Here is a 16,685-nt window from a genome sequence, read left to right on the forward strand (position 1 = left end):
AGCATTTTGGGAGGCTGAGGTGGGTGGATCACTTGAGGCCAGGAGTTTGAGACCAACCTGACCAACATGGCAAAACCCTGCCTCTACTAAAAATACAAAACTTAGCTGTGTGTGGTGGTGCATGCCTGTAATCCCAAATACTCCGGAGGCTGAGGTACAAGAATCACTCGAACCTGGGAGATGGAAGTTGCACAGAGCCAAGATAGTGCTACTGCACTCCTGCCTGGGTGATAGAGTGCGAGTGAGACTGTCTCAAAAAAAAAGTGCACAATTTTACATATACTTTTGGTAAGATAATAATAAATTTAAAAAGAAAGCCTGAATAGACTATAACCATACACAATTAGAAAAAACTGTCATTGTCCCTGACCTGGATAGAGTGGCGTCTGGTTGGTGGTGCCCCTCTCATGTCAGCCAGGGACAAAGCAACTCCTTGTTCATCCCAGCTTGGCTTTTGATCTGTGCCTATGCCTGGTTCATGCCTTGGACACACAGGAAAGAAGAAAGAAAAAAAAAAGAAAAAGAAAAAAGAAAAAACTATCATTATCACCCCCTAAAAGGCTGCAGCACTAAGTAGTTTTGTAAGAAGTATTTATCAAATGTTATGGAAAGGATAATTCTTTTATTATTTAAATCATTTTGAGACAGAAAGCTTCCTATGATGCAATAATGACATAAACAGTCACTGTATCACAAACCAGGTAAGGCAATTATTAACACGGTAAATACCAAATCTTTCTGAACAGATCAGGAAGAATGATTCATGCAGTGAAGAGCAATCTATTGCTGTGATCGTGTAACTGCTCAATAGGTTTATCTTGCCCCTCTCTAGACAGAGCCAATTTATCAAGACAGGAGAACTGCAATAGAGAAAGAGTAATTCATGCAGAGCCGGCTGTGTGGGAGGACCGGAGTTGTATTATGACTCAAATTAGTCTTCCCAAAAACTCAGGGATCAGAGGTTTTTGCGTGTGTTTTTTTTGTTTGTTTGTTTGTTTTTTTGAGACGAAGTCTTGCTCTGTCGCCAGGCTGGAGTACAGTGGCGCAATCTCAGCTCACTGCAATGTCTGCCTCCTGGGTTCAAGCGATTCTTCTGCCTCAGCCTCCCGAGTAGCTGGGACCACAGGCATGTGCCACCATGCCCGGCTAATTTTTGTATTTTTAGTAGAGATGGGGTTTCACCATGTTGGCCAAGACTGTCTCAATCTCTTGACCTCGTGATCCGCCCACCTTGGCCTCCCAAAGTGCTGGGATTATAGGCGTCAGCCACCACGCCTGGCCAGGGATCAGAGTTTTTAAGGATAATTTGGTGGGTAGGGGGCCAGTGAGTCGGAAGTGCTGATCAGTTGGCTTGGGGATAAAATCTAGGGAGTCGAAGCTGTCCTCTTATGCCAAGTCAATTCCTGGCTGGAGGATACAGAACTGGCTGGCAGGTCCAGGTGAGCCCATCCCGTGGTCAGAAATGCAAAAGCCTGAAAAGACATCTCAAAAGGCCGATCTGAGCTTCACAACAGTGATGTTATCTTCAAGAGTAACTGGGGAAGTTGCAATTCTTATGACCTATGTAATGATGGCTGGTAATATTTAGAATTCCAGCCCCTCTCATTCTAATTGGTGGCTTATGGCCTTTTCTTTTTTCTTTTTTTTAATTTCTTTTTTCTTGCTTATGGCCTTTTCATTTGTTTTACAAGAACAGATTAGCTTTAAACTATAAACTAAATTCCTTCCCAAGGCTAGTTTGGCCTACGGACAGAAATGAATGACAACAGTTAGAGGTTAGAAGCAAGATGGGATCAGTTAGGTCTGATATCTTTCTGCCATAATTTTGTTATAATTTTGCAAAGGCAGTTTCAATTACACTGACTAAATTTTAAGATAAGCTATTTAATATCTAATAACAGAAGCATAACTCATGGTAAAAATGGGGCCATGAGTTAAGCCAAATTCAGTTAAGCCAAATGCACACTAGCATCATTTTTGATATATGTTTGGGCCATCCCCAAAACCTAAAAGTCAATATTCCAATAATTAGTTGGAAATAGCAGTGTATTACTATTAATATGGAGCTCAAAAGTGATTCCAAAGACTGAATACAAAGGAGGCTTAGATTCATACTGTCTTAATTAGGGTTCTCCAGAAGCAAACCATAGGAGAAAGATTCGAGTGCAAGTGATTTATCAAGAAGTTGTTCCCAGGAAAAAATGGGAGTAGGGAGCAGGAGGAGGAAGCAGCAGCCAAGTAAACGTGTGCTCTGGGGCAAATTCCAGCCTTAGCATGATCTAGCAGGGGAGCTCTGTAGTATAAATAATGCCTTTGAGTTTGAGCCACCTCAAGGCAAAGGTACCAGTCTTTCATAGCCCTGCAGTCACTCAGTCAATGACTAGAGCCTCCTCAGAGCAATGTAAACTGCCAGGCACTTCTGGTTCTCTGGGCCCATGCACAAAGTGATGCCGGTCACCCAAGAGTCACAGATGCAAGCTGTTAAGCACACAGTAGCTTCAGGATAGGTGCACAGAACTGGTAAAAAGGATCAAGGGGATCTGGTCACAGCTCCACAGTATCTGCTACACACACTTGGTGATACTAAAGAATAAACTAACATGTGACCATACGGATAAACAGAAGCTACTATCTGTTAGTAAGAACTATCCTTGTATACTTATATCACATATGTTGCACTCTCAATCCCCTACCCCTGTCCCATAACCATTAGGTAAACAAGCAATCTCTATTCCTTTATTGGATTCTAAGATGCCACATGTATGTCCTCTCTCATTTTATTTTATTTATTTATTTACTTATTTATGTATTGAGACTGAGTTTCGCTCTTGTTGCCCAGGCTGGAGTGCAATGGCATGATCTCGGCTTACTGCAACCTCCGCCTCCTAGGTTGAAGCAATTCTGCCTCAGCCTCTCAAGTAGCTGAGATTACAGGCATGTGCCACCACGCCTGGCTAATTTTGTATTTTTAGTAGAGACAGGGCTTCTTCATGTTGGGCAGGCTGGTCTTGAACTCCCAATTCCAGGGGATCCTCCTTCCTCGGCCTCCTAAAGTGCTGGGATTACAGGCAGGAGCCCCCACATCTGGCCTCTCTCTCTAAATAGCGACAGGTCTTGCTCTGTCATCCAGGCTGGAGTGCAATGGCACAGATACAGCTCACTACAGCCTTGAACTCCTGGGCTCAAGCAATCATCCCACCTCGACCTCTTGTTAGCTGGGACCACAGGTGTGGACCACTACATGCAGTTTTTTTCTTATTTTTGTAGAGACACAGTCCTCCCTATGTTGGCCAGGCTGGTCTCGAACTCCTGGGCTCAAGGGATCCTTCTGCCTCAAGGGATCCTTCTGCCTCAGCCTTCCAAAAGTGTTGGCACTACAGGTGTGAGCTACTGTGAAGTGAAGTTTTCAGGAGAATTGTTACACAGCACTAAGTAACTGTAATGGTGTGAAACTTCTTACCATGTCTCCCCACAATCAACATTCAAATACTATCTCCACCTTTTAGGGGAGGGGGGTCTGTCTACATCTTTGAAGGAAATCACTTCCCACCCATTCGCAGTCCATAAGTCCATGTAGTACAGATGGAACTGCCACAAACCCCTGAGTTCACCAGGACACACAGGATCCAGGGAGACCCAGCCAAGTTGGTACCCACTCTCCTTGATTACAGTGATTGTTTCAGACATGGGTATGTGACCCAAGTTCTGCCAATAGAATCTGCCTGCAGACTTTTGCTGATACTATCAAGAAAGAGTCTATTTTCACCCAGATTATAAACTATGAGGGAGATATAAATCTAGCACTGAGAGTAACCACTGCCTGTTTGAGAATGAAGCCAACACAGAAGAAAGAGATACCAAAAATAGTGTCCAGAAGGTATCAAGACTCTGGGATCCAGGAATGACTAAAGTTAGCATCACCCTAGGACTTGTTTCATGAGCCAGTGAATTCCACTTTTACCTTAACCTGGTTTATATTGGATCTCTGCCACATAGTCGAACATGAAGTTCAAATTACATCTCCCAGGAAAACCTATATAATACAGCTATCTCAAAACCTTTAGAACTTTAGATCTAGAAGAAGTATTTTTAAAATTCAGTTCATTTGGGGGATATAAAATTTGCTATTATCTGCTCTGACGGAAGAGAATCATGAATCAAGATCACTGTTATTCAAAACTCTCAAGTAACTCTAGCAAAGTCAGAGGGCCAGTCTAAAAGCCTTAACAGAGCTCAGTCTGAGTAAATAAGAGTTTTACCCAAAGCTGCCTGTCTGAAGCCTTCTAACCAAGGGAAAAGGCTTCAGTTCTCCTTCAAAGACTCCAAAATGTGACAATATGAGTTAGTATAGCTAGAGATGTGGCAAGCAATCTACTGATGTATAACTGTGTCTGACCCAAAACAAACATATAGTACAGTATTTGTTATCTGTGGGAACAAATATTTAGGAATTTCAAAACTAAATATAATTTTAAAAATACACTCATATTACTGTCCGTTATATTAACGTGAACATCAAAAGTTGACTTTTCTCACTAGATTTACTTTTCTAATAATGCTTTACTTAGGCTAATAAAAAAAGTTCCTTGTGTCTTTGGAGAACAAGCCAGCACATTTTAAACTATTTAATTTATATAATGACATACCCACAGGCTTCTCAATAATATAATTCATTCATAACAAAAACTGCACCCATACTCAAACATCATCTACTACCATATAAAGTAATTTGCTGCTTGTCTGCCAGTAAGGATCCACACAGTTGCCACCTACAGAAAGCCAGTTAACTTTCTAAGGAATCCTTAACATTCAGCAGCCCAATCTAGATAAAACCCTAGCAAATCCTACTTCTGTGTGGGCTGAGCAAAAACAAAAACCCTAGTGATAACGACAGAAGACGGGGAAATACTGGGAAAAAGAGGGCAGTACCCCAGCTAAGGCACCACCCTCAAACCTGGAAACCTACGGCCCTAAATAATCAGGCATTCCTATTTTTTGTGCCCAAATGTTGCCTTTTGGCCTGCCATGCCTTGCGATCCTGTATTTATATAAACCCCAAACACCAGGTTCCACAGGCAAATGAGAAAAAGAGGAGTGCAGCAAAGAAGGAGAGAAGAGGAAAGTCTGAATGTCAAGAGCCATTCAACAGGGGATGGTCAGAGAGATCGGCCGCAGGATAGCCAAACTCCAGGGGAAGATCATCTTCCTGCTCCATACCCTTTCCAGCTCCCTAACCATCCCACTGAGAGCCACTCCATCACCCGATAAAATCCCCACATACACCATCCTTCAAGTCCATGTGTGACCTCATTCTTCCTGGATGCCAGACAGGAACCCAAGTACCAAGAAGGCACTCCATCTGCGGACAGCAAAGCTGAAAGAACACTGCAGCATGCCTACTGGGGCTTCAGGAGCCGCAGGCACCCACCCCTAGATGCCACTGTGGGGTCAGAGCCTAAAAGAGCTTGCCTCAGCTCCTGCCCCTGCCTGTCTCTGTGCTCCTTCTCCTATAAGGCGTTTTAGCAGCTATGGCAGAAGCCAAACAGACGAGCCACACCCTTGTCGAAAGTCCTGCAATGGTTGGGGTCGGGGGGAGGTCAGAGAACCCTCCCATTTCATCAGCAGAAAAAGAACTAAACAGAACATTTCCTCTACTTGTAGAGATGATATAGATGAAAACAAATGTCAGGGAGCAAAACAAAGCAAGGTCCCACTCAAGTAGGCTAGGATTTTTAAAATACAGATGAGGTCTCAATATGCCCAGGCTGCTCTTGAACTCCAGGGTTCAAGAAAATCCTCCTGCCATATGCTCCTAAAGTGCAGGCTAGGATTTTTTTTTTTTAAGGCATGGTCTCACTCTGTCACCCAGGCTGGAGTACAGTGGCTGTACTCCAGTTCAGCCTGATCACAGTTCACTGCAGGCTTGACCTCCCAGGCTCAGGTGATACTCCCATCTCATCCTCCTGGGTAGCTGGGACTACAGGAACACATCACCACGCCTGGCTAATTTTTGTGTTTTTTGTAAATATGGGGTTTTTCCATGTTGCTCAGGCCAGTCTCAAACTCCTGGGCCTGCCTCAACCTCCCAAAGTGTTGAGGTTACAGGTGTGAGCCACTGCATCTGTCCCAGACTAAGATATCTGACAGGGCTCCAAGTCAGGCAGAGTGGAGTACTGGAACATACATCCATTGTTCTGATTTGACCAGCAAAGTGGGAGTAGGGGAAGGCTGGAACTAGGTAGGCACAATGATGTATGGGTTAACCACAAGAAACCAGATCTGTCAGCATGACTAATGTCATAATATCTGTGGTTCTGCTCTGTCATGGTTGGCTCAGAAATTGAACAGATTAAGTCTATAAAACAGGAAAATCCACTAGTGACTAAAGATGAGCATGACTGAGAGAGCAGGCTAATTAATGATAAAAGATCTTACCATCTCACCCCACTCTCCAATTCTCCCCACATTGCCACCTTGTTTTCCAGGCCAAAATCCCTAGGGATGAATTGACCTAGAATTCTATAACTCAGTTTGAATAAGAAAAGGTATTGGCGCCCTACTTATATTCCTAGTACAAATTCAAATGCTTTTTCTACTAAAACAGCTCATTGAGAGCAGGAACTGTATTTTCTCTCTCAAAGTGCCTGACATAAAATACTCCGTAAATTATTTGCTGAATGAACTTTTGCTATATACGGATAAAGTATATTACCCAACAATCACTTTTCTGAGAATCACATCTCTAAAATCAGCCAAAAACCAGAAATAAAGTCTCAGAATATCCAAAATAAAGATCAAAGACTATGTATGAAAGATTTCCTCATAGGAAAGTCCGTGAAGCCCTCACAGTCTTTTGTTTGAAACAAAATTCAAGTTTTTGTTTTTGTTTTTGTTTTTGTTTTGAGATGTAGTTTCACTCTTGTTACCCAGACTGGAGTGCAATGGCACAATCTTGGCTCACTGCAACCTCCGTCTCCTGGGCTCAAGTGATTCTCCTGCCTCAGTCTGCCGAGCAGCTGGGATTACAGGCATGCACCACCATGCCTGGCTAATTTTGTATTTTTGTAGAGATGGGTTTTCTCCATGTTGGTCAGGCTGTTCTTGAACTCCTGAACTCAGGTGATCTGCCCATTTTGGCCTCCCAAAGTAATGGGATTACAGGTGTGCGTCACTGTGCCAGGCCAAAATTCAAGTTTTTCTAGTTCCCTAACCTAACTGAAGCAGCAACTCCAGAATGAGAGCAAGGCATAGCTGCTTAAATGAGGTAAGCTGACAGCTGCAAAAAGAGACAGCTGACCCACTAAGGGGAAAAAGAGGCCCAGCAAGCTTGGAGCTAGGTAATGGAGGGGATATGCAGCTCAGGGGACCTCAATAGCCCATAAAGGTACTTGTGTATTTGCTACACAAGTTCATTCATGTAACATTTTATGTTTGTTTTGTTTTTGAGACACGGTCTTGCTTTGCTACCCAGGATGGAGTGTAGTGGTGTGATCACAGCTCACTGTAGACCGGGCGTCCCCAAACTACGGCCCGCGGGCCACATGCGGCCCCCTGAGGCCATTTATCCGGCCCCCCAACACACTTCAGGAAGGGGCACCTCTTTCATTGGTGGTCAGTGAGAGGAGCACAGTATGTGGCGGCCCTCCAACGGTCTGAGGGACAGTGAACTGGCCCCCTGTGTAAAAAGTTTGGGGATGCCTGCTGTAGACTCTACTTCCCTAGCTCAAGTGACTCTCCCACCTCAGCCTCCCAAATACTGGTACTACAGGCACATGTCACCACGCCCAGATTATTTTTAAATTTTTTTGTAGAGTCAGGTCTCACTATGTTGCTCTGGCTGGTCTCGAACTCTGGGCTCAGGCATTCCTCCTGCCTTGGCCTCCCAAAGTGCTGAGATTATAGGTGTGAGCCACCATGCCAGCATCATCTAATGTTTTAAAGTGCTTACTTGTTCAACGTTAAGTGCTGTGGAGCACAGATTTGTATGGGACAGTACTGCCACAGGTGTTTAGTGGAAATAAGATATACATGAATAACGACATTACAAAGTAGAAAGCATTAAGTGCCACATAAGAGGTTAAGGAACCTCTCAATAGTTTGGAGAAGGCAAAGGTTATTTCTAGCTTCACGGTGGCATTGACAACAGAGCTAGGTCTTGGTTTGGAGAAGGAAAGTACATTCTAGACCAGGTGTCCCCAAACTTTTTACACAGGGGGCCAGTTCACTGTCCCTCAGACCGTTGGAGGGCCGCCACATACTGTGCTCCTCTCACTGACCACCAATGAAAGAGGTGCCTCTTTCTGAAGTGCGGCGGGGGGGCCAGATAAATGGCCTCAGGGGGCCGCATGTGGCCCTCGGACCGTAGTTTGGGTACGCCTGTTCTAGACAGAGGTAAAAGTGGAGAAGTAGTTGAGGTGGTGAAAGCAATGTATTTGGTTTGGCTGGAAAACATTAAGGCTAGAAAGGTAGGTATTGGATAGTGACTGCTCACAACTGATGTTAATAATTGCATGTCATCAGGTTAACCATGAGGCACATAATTTTGAACTAAAGACCATCATCACTTTTCAGATTACTTTCTTAAAAAGTATTTTGGGTTTTCTTAAGCAGAACATCAGCCAGGGTTATGGGTTGTAGCAACAGAAAGTGATCCTAGTTAAACATAAAAGTAATTTACTGAAAGGCTATTGGTTTGATCATGGAATGATGGGAAGGCTGGACACATAAGATTGAGCTGGGAATAAACTACGCTAGGCAGCAGGAACAATCAGGCCAGAATGCCTGACATCTGTGCTGGACACAGCTACTACTACCCGACTGTTCACTCCAATGGAGTCCCAGCCTCCTCTTCCCTACATTTGTTATTAAGTCTTGACTCTTGAGTACCTGTTTTCAATATGTGTGATAAAATGGGAAGTATACCTGAAGTTTTTGTGCTGCATTCTTAAATACTAGTTGCCTCAAGAAAAAGCACTTGGCCGGGTGTGGTGGCTCACGCCTGTAATCCAGGCACTTTGGAGGCCAAGGCGGGTGGATCACCTGAGGTTGCGAGTTTAAGACCAGCCTGACCAACATGGTGAAGCCCCATCTTAAAAAATAAAATAAAAATAGCCGGGTGTGATGGCTCAAGCCTGTAATCCCAGCACTTTGGGAGGCCGAGGCGGGTGGATCACAAGGTCAAGAGATCGAGACCATCCTGGTCAACATGGTGAAACCCCGTCTCTACTAAAAATACAAAAAATTAGCTGGGCATGGTGGCAGCTACTCAGGAGGCTGAGGCAGAAGAATTGCCTGAACCCAGGAGGCGAAGGTTGCGGTGAGCTGAGATCGCGCCATTGCACTCCAGCCTGGGTAACGAGAGTGAAACTCCATCTTAAAAAAAAAAAAAAAGAAAAAGAAAAAACTGTAAAACAGGGGCTGGACATGCCGGCCCCTAATTCTCAGCCTGTAATTCCAGCACTCTGGGGGGCCAAAGCAAGAGGATCACTTGAAGCCAGGAATTAGAGACAAACCTGGGCAACACAGTGAGCACTGTCTCTATAAAAATTTTTTTTTTAATTATGTGGCTCATGCCTGTAATCCCAATACTTTGGGAGGCCAAGGAAAGATCACTTCAAGCCAAGAGTTGGAGACCAGCCTGGACAAAATAGCAAGACCCTGTCTCTACAAAAATTTAAAAAAAGAAAAAAATAGCCAGGCATGGTGGTGCACACTTGTAGTCCCAGCTACATGAGAGGCTGAGGTAGGAGGATGGCTTGAGCTCAAGAGGTTGAGGCTGCAATGAGCCGTGATCCTGCCACTATACTCCAGCCTGGGCAATACTGCAAGACCCTGTCTCTTAAAAAAATAAAATAAAAATTAGCTGGACGTGGTGGTAAGTGCCTACAGTCTTGGCTACTCAGGAGGCTGAGGCCAGGGAGGACCACCTGAACCAAGGAGTTCAAGGCTGCAGTGAGCTATGACTGCACCACTATACTCCAGCCTGGGCAACAGTCAGACCCTGTCTCATTAATTCATTTACACATACACACACAAAAACAAAAATTAGCTTAGCTGGGCATGGTGGTACACACTTGTAGTTTCAGTTACTCAGGAGGCAGAGTAGGACGATTGCTTGAGCCCAGGAGTTCAAGGGTGCAGCAAGCTGTGATCATGCCACTGTACTCCAGACTGGGTGACAGAGTGAGACCCTACATCACTCTGTCACTCAAGCTGGAGTCTGGTGGCGCAATCTCGGCTCACTGCAACCTCTGCCTCCCAGGTTCAAATGATTCTCCTGCCTCAGCCTCCCGAGTAGTTGAAATTACAAATGTGTGCCACCATGCCCAGCTAATTTTTATATTTAATTTTTTTATATTATATTTAATTTTTATATTTAATAACAGGGTTTCAACATGTTGGCCAGGCTGGTCTTGACCTCAGGTGATCCACCCACCTAGGCTTCCCAAAGTGCTGGGATTATAGGCGTGAGCCACCGTGCTTTACCCTATCTCTTAAAAGAAAAAAAAAAGTATAATAATGCCACTCTTGAGTATTGCTAGTGCCCAGACCTTGGTTTTAAGTTCTATTTTTCAATAAAAACAGCCAGAGCTCCTTGAAGAAATGGCTGATTCTAGGAGTAGGACAGCAAATTAACAAAATAAGCCTGGAGTATCTCGGAGCACAAGAAAGTAAGGAATTGCTTAAAAACAACAAAATAACATGAAAATGGAAGTATGTGAAAGGGATGCAGGTGTCAACAGGAGAAAGACTTCCCAATAGTCAAAGCTGAAACAATGTGAGCAAATAATAAATACATATTTTAAAATACTGATATGTGACTGATTAAATAAGTAGACCAAGGAGACAAATCTCCCATGCATAAGAATTCACGTAAATACTCTGCCCTCAAGGAGGTAGAGCATAATTCCTCACTCCTTAAGTGTGGGCAGTACAGTGACTTCCTTCCAGGTAAGGAAAGGGAAGGAAAAGAGTTAACTTTGGATTAGAGAAATCTAAAAATACTATCTCAGCCAGGTGACCAAGGGCAACATCAAGGGTAAGTCATGTTGATAGCATACCTTAGTATGCACCACATGTTGATGTGATTGAGAATGGCACCTTGCCCCTGTGTTCTTCCCCCAAAAAACCCATAATCCCAGTGTAATCATGAGGAAAACATCAGACAAATCTCAATTGTGGGACATTCTACAAAATTGCTGTGGTTTTCCTCCATAGTTCCTGGCTTATAGTTCCCACAGCCCTTGTTACAGTCTTTTGTTATAATGTTGGGTGTGCTAGACCTCAGGGCCAAGCCTCTGACCTTCTCCTGCCTTCCTTTCATTCTAATGTTTCCCCACCTTTCTGATTGTGGATCTCAAAATCCTCCCATGAGAGGTTCCCACTGTACACCCTGGAAAAGGAATGCTGACGGCATGAAGCGTCATAAAAATCCAAGAGGACGGGGTTCAATGAGCTTCTGGAGAGCTGAACACGGGGAAGTTCCTGGAGGGTGGTGCCCCAGGGAGGGCGTGGAAGCTCTAGACCTCGTCCTATACGTCCTTTAATCTGTATCTGTTGCAATATCCTTTACAACAAACTGGTAAACATGTTTCCCTGAGTTTTGTGAGCCACTCTAGCAAATTAATTGAATCCAAAGAGGCGGGTATGGGAACCCCAACTTGAAGCTGGTAGGTCAGGAGGCCTGGACTTGCCATTGGTGTTGGAGAGAGAAAGGCAGTCTTGGGGAACTGAGCCCTCAACTTGTGAACCTGACACTATCTCTGGGTAGGTAAGTGAAAGGGGCAGGAGGCAAGGAAATTCTAGGCAGAAAAGGGTCAGGTACCTGGCAAAGCCCTACCCTCAAGCCTAGAACCAGAGCCCAAAGTGAGAAATTGCATTCCTGTTTTCCCACTCAAATGTCTTTTCCAAAACCACCAATGGCCCACCCAACTCGCTATCCTGTACAAAAAAAAAATCCCTGACCCACTGGCAGAGCGCAGAGAAGAAGAGCAGCAGCAGCTGGATGCTGGAGAGAAGCAGCTTGACTTCAGAGGGACAGCTTGACAGCGAGACAGCTGGATTCTAGGGGAAGATCACCTTCTTGCTCCAAACCCCTTCAAGCTCCCCTTCCTGCTGAGAGCCACTTTCATTGGCAATAAAGTCCTGCCCATTCACCACCCTTCAATTTGTTTGTGTGACCTCCTTCCTCCTGGATGCTAGACAAGGACTCAGGTCTATGTGCAAAAGGCTGTCACACTGACCCGCCACTGAGCTGTTAACACTTAAGCCATCTGTGGATGTCAAAGCTAAAAGAGCGCACTGTAACACACACCCTCTGGGGCTTCAGGGCTCGTGGGTACCCCCAGACACTGCCACAGGGCCACATGAAGTTTTGCTCCTGACGGTGCCCAACAGCGCTTGCTCTAGGCTCTGCATCCACTCACCTGTGTGCTTTCCCTGCCATGAGGGGTTGAGAGTAGTGGGCCAAGTTATAAGCAAGACACCCCCCTCACAAGGCCCGTGAAGGGGTAACGGTTAAGTTCCTTGTTTCAACAGTGCCGGAACTGAATTGGAGGACACCCAGTTGGTGTCCACAGCCCTTAATGTGTGGGGGGAAAAAGCCCACACGTTAGGCCATAGAAGTCTTCTTCTATGATGATTGTTGCAGTGTGAAAACAGAGGAAAATCATGGTTTAAAGGGTTTTTCCATATATGCAATGCCTGACTCATACTCTATCAAAGTTACTGAAATTCAGAGGACCCCTGCAACCATGTGAATGGACTCCCTCCTTGGCCAGGACACCATAAACTTTAACCTGATAGACTGGTTCAGGCCACAATGGCAAATAGAGGTTGGACATGCCTCTTTATACCCTTCCAGCAGTAACATCAACACAGACCTTAAGTCTGATAAGAAACATTTAGAATCTGACATTTTGGGCCGGATAAAATGAAAGAAAAGAAAGAAACATTTACAGTCTATATTCTTTCTAAATCCTGGTCAGGAGCGGTGGCTCACGCCTGTAATCCCAGCACTTTGGGAGGCTGAGGCAGGTGAATCACAAGGTCAAGACTATCCTGGCTAACACAGTGAAACCAAAAAAAAAAAAAAAGGATTAGTTGGGCATGGTGGTGCGTGCCTGTAATCCCAACTACTCAGGAGGCTGAGGCAGGAGAATCGCTTGAATCTGGGAGGCTGAGGTTGCAGCGAGCTGAGACCGCGCTACTACACTCTAGCCTGGACAATAGAGTGAGACTCTATCTCAAAAAAAAAAAAAAAAGCCTGCTACTTGGTGGCTTCATGTACATGATAAAAACCTAGATCTCTGCAACCCCTTAGCATAACCCAGACATTCTTTTCTATAGATAACAACTCTTTCAACCAACTGCCAATCACAATATGTTTAAATCTGCCTATAACTTGGAACACCCCCCACCTTTGAGTTGTTCCACCCTTTCAGATTTAACCAATGTAAATCGTACATGTACACATAAAGAAATGTATTGTGTCGCCCTAAAATGTATAAAGGCAAGCTGTACCCCAACCACCTTGGGCACATGTCATCAGGACCTCGTCCTTAAACTTGGCAAAATAAACTTTGTAAACTGATTGAGACTTGTCTTGAATACTTTGTGGTTTACATATAAGAAACTTTCACAGCCAAGAGGAGCCTAAGGAGACATGATGACTAAATATGATGTGCTACTGAAACTGCCTTTGCAAAATTTTAACTAAGGAAATTATGATACTGAAAGATATCAAACCTAACCAACTCCATCTCGGTTCTAACCTCCAAACTGTTATCTATTCCTGGGAATAGGCCAAACTAGCCTTGAGGAGGAATTTAGTTTACAGTTTAAATAACAGCGCTTTCCCAAAGCTAGACTGTTTTTGTAAAACGAATGAAAGGCCACCAGCCACCAAGTTAGGATGAGAGGGGATGGAATTCTAAATATTAAGTCATTACAGAGGTCATAAGAATTACAATTTCCCCAATTACTCTTGAAGATAACATCACTATTATCCGTTTCAGGCTTTTGCATTTCTAACAACCTAATGGCCTCACCTGGACCTGCCAACCAGTTCTGTGGCCCCCATCCAAGAACTGACTCAGCACAAGAGAACAGCTTCAACTCCCTAGGAGTTTTAATCAGCACTCCCAACTCACTGAAAAACTCTGATCCCCAAGTTTTTGGGGAGACTAATTTGAGTAACAATAAAACTCCGGTCCTCCAGCACAGCTGGCTCTGCATGAATTACTCTTTCTCTATTGCAATTCCCATCTTGATAAATTGGCTCTGTCTAGGCAGCAGGTAAGGTGAATCTACTGGGTAGTTACCCTAACCTGGATGGGATCTTAGAATAAAGAATATTAAAACTAATAAAAATCTGAATAAACAATAAATCTTAGTTAATAATATTAGGTAATAATATTATAATAATAGTGGTTCATTAACTATAACATACCATACTAATGTTAAGATGTTAGTGAACCAGGTGTGGGTATACAAAAATACTATCTTTGCAATTTTCTGTAAATCTAAAACTATTAGAAAAGATAAAGTTTACTTTTAAAAAAATGCTACTCTCGGCCGGGTGTAGTGGCTCACGCCTGTAATCCCAGCACTTTGGGAGGCCAAGGCATGCGGATCGCAAGGTCAGGAGATCAAGATCATCCTAGCTAACATGGTGAAATCTTGTCTCTACTAAAAATACAAAAAATTAGACAGGCATAGTGTCATGCGCTTGCAGTCCCAGCTGCTCGGGAGGCTGAGGCAGGAGAACTGCTTGAATCCGGGCAGCAGAGGTTGCAGTGAGCTGAGATCACGCCACAGAAGTCCAGCCCGGGCAACAGAGTGAGACTCCATCTCAAAATAAATAAATAAATAAATAAATAGCCACTTTCTACACTACTTTTTTAGAAAAGTTTTTTTTTTCCTCCCCTCCCCAGAAAAGTTTTCTTATAAAAAATGTCTTATTGTCAGGTGTGGTGGCTCATGCCTGTAATCCTAGCACTTTGGGAGGCCAAGGTGGGTGGATCACTTGAGCTCAGGAGTTCCAGACCAGTCTGGACAAGAAACATGGTGAAACCTCATCTCTACTAAAAAAATACAAAAATTAGCTGGGTGTGGTGGCACACAACTGTAATCCCAGCTACTCAGGTGGCGGAGACAGGAGACTCACTTGAACCCAGTAGGCTTATGATCTCAGATCACGCCACTGCACTCCAGCTTGGGCAACAGAGACCCTACCTCAAAAAAAAAAAAAAAATTATATATATATAACTTTAGTGTAAAGGCAACCTTCAACTTACACATACGGTGAGTTACTCAAATTTGTGGAATAAACTGCCCAGCCTTTCCCTAGCAATAACATAACCTCCTAGGATCACTCAGAGTATCCTTTTAACCTGTCACTGTGGTAGCAAACTGCCAAACCACCACTGCCTTGTTAATTAACACTGCACCGTCACTTACTACTGTGCTTCTAGTAGCTGGGTGATGAAAGGGAAAGACGAGAGGGTTGAATACCTACTAAAAGCCAGGTTCTATAGGTACTTTACACATACTACCTCTTATGTACAACTCCCAAGAAGTGACTCTCTATGCATATCTAGGGCTAACATTACCCAACTAGTTCAATAAGTGAAGAAGCAGCTGTATGACCCAGGTCCAGCTATGCTGTAATGGGAGCAACCCCCAGTAAGACATGGGCCCAGTGATTAATATGACACTCAGAGGAGGGAACAAATGTAGCTGAGGCTGGGCACAGTGGTTCACGCCTATAAATGTCAGCACTTTGGGAGACCAAGGTGGGAGGATTGAGGCCAGGAGTTTGAGAATGCCCTGCCCAACATAGCAAGATCCCATCTCTATTAAAATTAAAATAAACAAGGCCAGGCACAGTGGCTAACACCTGTAATCCCAAAAGTTTGGGAGGCTGAGGTAGGTAGATCACTAGGTCAGAAGTTTGAGACCAGCCAGGCCAACATGGTGAAGCCCTGTTTCTACTAAAAATTTTAAAAATTTAAAAAAAAAAAAAAAAAAAAAAAAAGCCAGGCATAATGGCACACAGCTGTAATCCCAGCTACTCGGGAGGCTGCAGCAGGTGAATTGCCTGAACCTGGGAGACAGAGGTTGCAGTGAGCTGAGGTCATGCCATTGTGTTCCAACTTGGGTGACGGAGCAAGACTCTGTCTCAGAAAAAAATAAAAAATAAAAAGAATGTAGTTGTGAGCATAAACAAGGGCTAGGAATAAGGATATCAGGGGACTGGAGGGAGTAAAGGGATGGAGCTGAAAGGCAGAGTCAGGGTCAAGGGCTGGAGGTGCGGGTGAAAAGACATGTGCAAGATGACAATAAAGGGAGTGAAAATGAGAGCAAGTGCTCTGGAAGAGGTGGCAGGAAGGGTTTTTCTTCTCCCCTTCTTTTACTCAAATCCTCTCGGCCGGGCGCAGTGGCTCAAGCCTGTAATCCCAGCACTTTGGGAGGCCGAGGCGGGTGGATCACGAGGTCGAGAGATCGAGACCAACCATGGTCAACATGGTGAAACCCCGTCTCTAATAAAAATACAAAAAAAATTAGCTGGGCATGGTGGTGTGTGCCTATAATCCCAGCTACTCAGGAGGCTGAGGCAGGAGAATTGCCTGAACCCAGGAGGCGGAGGTTGCGGTGAGCCGAGATCGCGCCATTGCACTCCAGCC

The 16,685-nt window shown here is 44.3% G+C and overlaps 1 protein-coding gene and 1 non-coding gene across 4 annotated transcripts in view; one reads left to right on the forward strand and one right to left on the reverse strand.

The window, feature by feature from the left end:
• Nucleotides 1-16,685, reverse strand: part of ZBTB5 (zinc finger and BTB domain containing 5) — a 42,086-nt gene that overhangs the window by 15,682 nt on the left and 9,719 nt on the right. The window contains exon 1 of one of the 3 annotated variants that reach the window (XM_010350783.3): nucleotides 371-16,681. The exons of the other annotated variants lie outside the window; for them this stretch is intronic. The gene's annotated coding sequence lies outside the window, so the exon portion shown is untranslated. Of the gene's footprint in view, nucleotides 1-370; nucleotides 16,682-16,685 lie in introns of those variants that run through there. 3 annotated transcript variants of the gene reach the window in all.
• On the forward strand, nucleotides 361-495 carry LOC120366490 (small nucleolar RNA SNORA48). Its single transcript, XR_005581144.1, has one exon. It is a non-coding gene; the product is annotated as a small nucleolar RNA SNORA48 (small nucleolar RNA).

The sequence above is a fragment of the Saimiri boliviensis genome, chromosome 2, assembly GCF_048565385.1.
Source record: "Saimiri boliviensis isolate mSaiBol1 chromosome 2, mSaiBol1.pri, whole genome shotgun sequence".
Taxonomy (NCBI): domain Eukaryota; kingdom Metazoa; phylum Chordata; class Mammalia; order Primates; family Cebidae; genus Saimiri; species Saimiri boliviensis.